The sequence below is a fragment of the Giraffa tippelskirchi genome, chromosome 3 (genome assembly GCF_054371585.1).
Source record: "Giraffa tippelskirchi isolate mGirTip1 chromosome 3, T2T-mGirTip1v1.2.pri, whole genome shotgun sequence".
Lineage (NCBI taxonomy): Eukaryota > Metazoa > Chordata > Mammalia > Artiodactyla > Giraffidae > Giraffa > Giraffa tippelskirchi.
The window spans coordinates 150,520,678-150,526,697 of NC_137277.1; positions in this window are offsets into that span (position 1 = coordinate 150,520,678).

Below are 6,020 nucleotides of genomic sequence, written 5' to 3' on the forward strand. Positions count from 1 at the left end.
TTCCATCAGGAGCAGGTGGTACCGTTTTCACCATAAAGTAAGTGTACCATCAACACAAAGTAAGCACAGCATCAAATGATTCAGAGAGGTCAAGGAAAGGAGAGTGCTGTTTGGAGCTGGCAATGTGGAGGTCATGGGTAGGCTTAGGGAGAGAAGTTCCAATGACACGATAGAGACAGAAACCAACAAACAGTAGATTGAGGAATATCTAGGAATTAGTGAAGGACAGAGAGTGAGTGAATCTGAGTGAGGTCTTTTTACTAAGAAAGAAGAGAGAGAAGTCAATGGCTGGGGCTGTAGAGTCAGAAGAAATGTGTTCATATGTGTTAATGGTTGAAGCAATTCTAGCACACTTATAAACAGAAGGGAAGGAGCTACAGAAGGCCACCCAAGAGTGAAAGGTGGGACTGAGAGAAATAGAATGCTGGAGATTCTTGAGGAAATGGGATCCAGAGAAGTGCTTTGTGATGTTTGGGGCAATGGCAATGAATGGAGGCCAAAGTGACTAAGTGGGTTTTTTTGTTGTTGTCAAAAATATCGATTATATCACATTATAGTCACATCTTGGGCTTCCCTTGTGGCTCAGCTGGTAAAGAATCCACCTGCAATGCGGGAGACCTGGGTTCCCCTGGAGAAGGGAAAGGCTACCCAATCCAGTATTCTGGCCTGGAGAATTCCGTAGTCCATGGAGTCACAAAGAGTCGGACACGACTGAGTGACTTTCACTTTCACTTTCATAGTCACATCTTACACTGATTTTTTTCACCATTAACTGAAATATGCTTTTAGTTTTCAGGGCTTTAGGGATGAATTAGTAACTTTTAAATGAGGAACTATTATTTTGCTGTTAAAGTGGAATGTTTATTTGTTTGATGATTAGGGATGGACAAATGATCAGTTAAAAGAGATAAGCTGATCAATTATTATATTACTGAGTTAATTTCAATGTGAAATACAAACACATCTTGATAACTTTCTGCCCTCAGATAATCATCCTAAGAGCAATATTGCTGATGGTTCCTGAGGTAATATAGTTTCTTCAAAAGTTGAGGATTCTTCAAACACTCACTCATTCAATAAATAGTTATGGAGCATCTAGTCAGCTCCAGGCACTGTGTGAGACCATGAGAACATGGCTGAAGATAATGCATCTTCAGTCCTTGCTCTGATGCTGCTCACAGTCCAGCAGGGAAGCAAACAGGCCACTGCACTAGTGTAAAGAGTCTTGGGATGAGGGATACAGAGGGAATTTAGGAAGATGCAGAAAAGCCACCCAATGGACTCTAACTATGGAGTAAATGGGTCAGGAAAGGCTTCTTTGATAAACTGATGGACATGTAAGCAAAGACTTGAAGTATGGTAGGATTTTGGCAGAAGAAGGGAGGCTGGGGTGGGGACGAAGGAAGTGGGGACAAGAAGAGGCTCCTGGTGGTTGGAGGAAGAGTTCGCTGGGGAACTAGGAGAATGATATGTCATTCAATGTGGCTGAATCACTAAGTGCAGGAGGAAGAAAGAAGACATGTAGCAAGAGATGGCTCTGCACTGGAACCCTGTTGTAAAGGGTCTTGTAAGGAGTCTGGGCCTTATCTAAGGCTGGCAGGAGGCTAGGGGAGAGTGAGAATCAGGGAAGCAGCTGTATCAGATTTACATTTTACAAAGATGTCTTACTCTGGGTATAGTGTGGAGACAGATTGAAACTGGGCAAGAGTGGGACAGAAAGATCCATAGAGTGATGCTGGAGACAATAGAGGAAGAAAAACAATGTGGAATAGAGCAAGAAAGTAGAATAACAGGGCTCATTGGTGAAATAGTGGAGCAGAGAGGGCTGACATGCAGGTTCCTGGCTGACTGCATGACGGTGTCGCCCAACAACTGGGGACACAGGAGGAGAAATAATTTTGATTAGGAAGAACTCTTCTCTTCCAATGCTTTTCTATTTCAGATGAGCAAGCCAAGTTCAAATGAAGCAGAGACACTTTGGGGCCCCACTGTTTGGATTCACTGGCCTTGGTGTGTGGGCTCTCTTACACCTGTGATTGTTGCTTTCAATAAGTTTCAAGCAAAGCAGAAGAAAGGTATTCACCTGCAGAACTTCAAACAAGCAAGCACATAGTCTCCCCAACCCCAGTGCCTGCAAGGCAAGTAATAATAAACACGGCACCTTTAATGTAACAGACTTTCCATTCCCACCCGCATGCTAGGCATCTGCACACACAAATCAAAACCCTCTTAAGTCATGGAATGAAAAAGTGAAAAAAGTAAAAGCAAACAAAAAGTGCTTCCTGTGGGGTGAATGGAAATTTCTGCCCAGTTTGTTTTCCAGGCACTTGAAAAGTAGTTCTGAATAATTAAAACCACAAGTAATTATTTTCTGAACTGAGATTTTTGAGATGAGGAGGTGAGGGAAGGATCCCTTAGAGGCGTCTTTCATATGAGTAGCGTCTACATCTTGATGCAGGGCCTGCTTTGCTTCAAGCTCAGTTTCAACTGAGAATCTTAAAACAGAGAAGTCTTTTGGTTGGGAAAAAGGAAACAGATTCCTATCAAAAGAAAACATGTATATTCAGTTGAACTAAAACAGAACCCAACCATAGTTTGGGTAACTTTTCTCCCCTTGAGATAGAAACATTGCATCTCAATTTTATAGGAGATCTCTTTGCATTCAGATATTTGAGAACTTCATCAAGGACCTAAGTGTCTTTCTTCCACCAAAATCTGAGGCCAAGAATTCATGTTACCAGTCATTTATGGCCAGATAAATGAAGACCAGCATGTGAGCGTATTGTGGTAATTAAGAGAATAGAATTCAGAATTTTGTTGTCTGTGTTTGACCTGACTCTATCACTTATCAGTTGTGTGATCCTGGACTATTTATTTAATCTTTCTAAATCTCGGTTTCCTCATCTGGGAAATGGGAATAATAATGAAATATACTTTAGAGAATAGTTGTGAGATAATTCATGTGGCCCACGGTGTCTGACACGTAGCATTGGATTGGCTAAAAGATTCACTTGGGGGGTTTCCATAAGATTTTATGCAAAAACCCAATGAACCTTTCGGCCAACTGAATACTTACTCACTATTGCGCACATGTTCAGTCATGTCTGACTCTTTGTGACCCCATGAACTGTAGCCTGTCACCCTCCTCTGTCCAGGAGATTCTCCAGGCAAGAATACTGGAGTGGGTTGCCATTTGCTTCTCCAGGGGATCTTCCCAACCTAGGAATTGAACTCATGTCTCCTGCATCTCCTGTATTGGCAGACAGATTCTTTAGCACTGAGCCACCTGGGAATCCCCAGCTACTCAATAAATGTTCATTATTAGATCCCCCCACCCCCATTTTCCTCTGCGCAACTGCAGCTGAACTCCAGAATTTGTAGGAGCTTTTATCAAATGAAGTAAAGTCTCTCCATTCTTAGTTCCAGAGCAAGGCCACAACTAGGTTGGAAAAGAAAGTGTAAGTGTTAGTTGCTCAGTCCTATCCAACTCTGTGCGACCCCATGGACTGTAGCCCGCCAGGCTTCTCTGTCCATGAATTCTCCAGGGAAGATTACTGGAGTGCGTTGCCATTCGCTTTTCCAGGGGAACTTCCCAACCCAGGAATCAAACCTGTGTCTTTTGTGTCCCCTGTATTGACAGGAGGATTCTTTACCACTGTGCTACCTGCGAAGCCCCAATAAACCGTATTTCCTTCCTTTCCTTTCTGTCTGTCAGCATCAAGAGTCCCACTGACATTATACTAGAGTCCTTGCCCTCAGAGATAGCAGGGAAGAATAACTGGCTTTTTCTAACTTAGTTGTGGTCTTGCTCTGTGGCTCAGACAGTAAAGAATCTGCCCACAATGCTGTCAGGGATGGAGAGAAGGGAAAGGAAGGAAATATGGGTAGCAGATTCCCAAGACACCTGTGGCCCAGTTGGTGCTAATCAGGTTCAAATAGCATCTTTCCTACCCACTATGGAGGCTCAGGGGCTCTGAAAAAGGTATCTGGGAAACCTCAGCAGCTTGGAAATCACTACAGGAATAGCCTCCTACCTCACCTTTAGAACCCCTTGACTCTGGTCCAGTATCCTTAATTGCTTTTTTATAGTCTATCCTGGGTTCTGCTTCAGAGCCTGGTCATTTGGACTGACCCCTTTGTTGCCCTGCCCAGCTGATTCCAGCATCTCACTTGGGTGTCAACTCTGTAGACTGAGGGTTGATCCTGCCCTGGTACTCCCCAGAAACCCAGCATGAATCCAGCATTCTGGAAGCTGGTTCAGACCTCTGAGTGTTAAGCTTGGCAGGCCTTGGCATGACTGGCTTCACCTGCTTGGTGTGGCTCCAGATTTTAGCACTGCCACTTGCTAACTAAATGACTTGGGCCACGTATTTTACCACTCTGTGCCTCAGTTTTCTTCATCTGTACAATGGGAGGATTAGTAGTCTCCATCTAATAGGATGGTTAAGATTAAATGATTTAATATGTGTATAAAACATTATATAAATATATAGCAGATAATCCACATAAATAAATGTGAAAAAATAGAAATACAATATTAGCTGTATTTACATATTTTATGCATATTAAATATATATCATTTTACATTTAATTTTATATGTTTTGCCTTAACATGCATTGTTTCATACAAAGGGGCTTCCTGGATGACTCAGCTGGTAAAGAGTCTACCTACAATGCAGGAGACTGGAGAGATGCAGGTTTGATCCCTGGGTCGGGAAGGCCCCCGGAGGAGATAAAGGCAATCCATTACAGAATTCTTGCCTGGGAAATCCCATGGACAGAGGAGCCTGGCAGGCTACAGTTCTTGGGTTGCAAAGAGCTGGACATGACAGAGCACATGACACATTTCATATGAACATTTATATACATATAAACATAACTCTTTATATTATTATTACTGTTGTTGTTTTCTACTCTATTTCCTGGCATGGATAGAGAGACACTATGGGTAGGCTCTTCAGCTTTCTTGCTTTCATCTCAGGCCATAGATTCAGAATCTCTTGTCTCTACAGACTCTGCTGGGGCTTCCCAGGTGGCACTAGTGATAAAGAACCCACCTGCCAATGCAGGAGACATAAGAGATGCGAGTTTGATCCCTGAGTTGGGAAGATCCCCTGGCAAAGAGCATGGTAACCCACTCCAGTAATCTTGCCTGGAGAATCCCATGGACTGGGGATCCTGGCAAGCCACAGTCCATAGGGACACAAAGAGTCGGACACAACTGAAGCAACTTAGCATGCGTGCACAGATTCTGCTATATTATGCAAAACAAGGTTTAAGTTAGATTAAAACTGACTCTATCACTTGGAAAATTACCATCTACAATGAATGCCATAAAAAATATTCTTTCTTAGATTTCTGTGTTGCTCCTCTTTCAGATATCATTATTTAAAGTTCTGTAGTGCATGCGTGTGTGCTCAGTTTCTTCAGTCATGCTTGACTTCTTGTGACACTGTGGACTGTAGCCCACCAGTCCACAGGCTCCTCTGTCCATGGGATTCTCCAGGAAAGAATACTGGAGTGGGTTGCCATGCCCTCCTCCAAGGAATCTTCTTGACCCAGAGATTGAACCTGTGTCTCCTGCATTGCAGAAGGATTCTTTACCACTGAGCCACCAAGGAAGCCCAAAGTTCTGTAGTAATTTTATGTATTTCTTGTCCTACTTCAAAGACTTTCTATCTCTGGAGCAAATAGCATAAGATAGAAATGCATCAAAATACATGCTGTTTATCATATGGTTAATTTCAGATCATGCTGTCCCCAACAACTATTGATTCAGAGGGAATAGGGTGGTTCTGAAAAGAGCAAGTGCTGTCTCTTTCATTTGTTTTCTTGGAATTGAAATGAGGGCAAAGTTTTCCTTTGTCTTCAAAATCATCAATAATCCACGGAGTAAGGGGCTTCTCTGGTGGTCCAGTAGCTAAGAGGCCATGGGGCCAATATAGGAGGTGCCCAGGTTCAATCCCTGGTCAGGGAACTAGATCCCACATGCTGCAACTAAGATCCTGTGCAGCCAAATA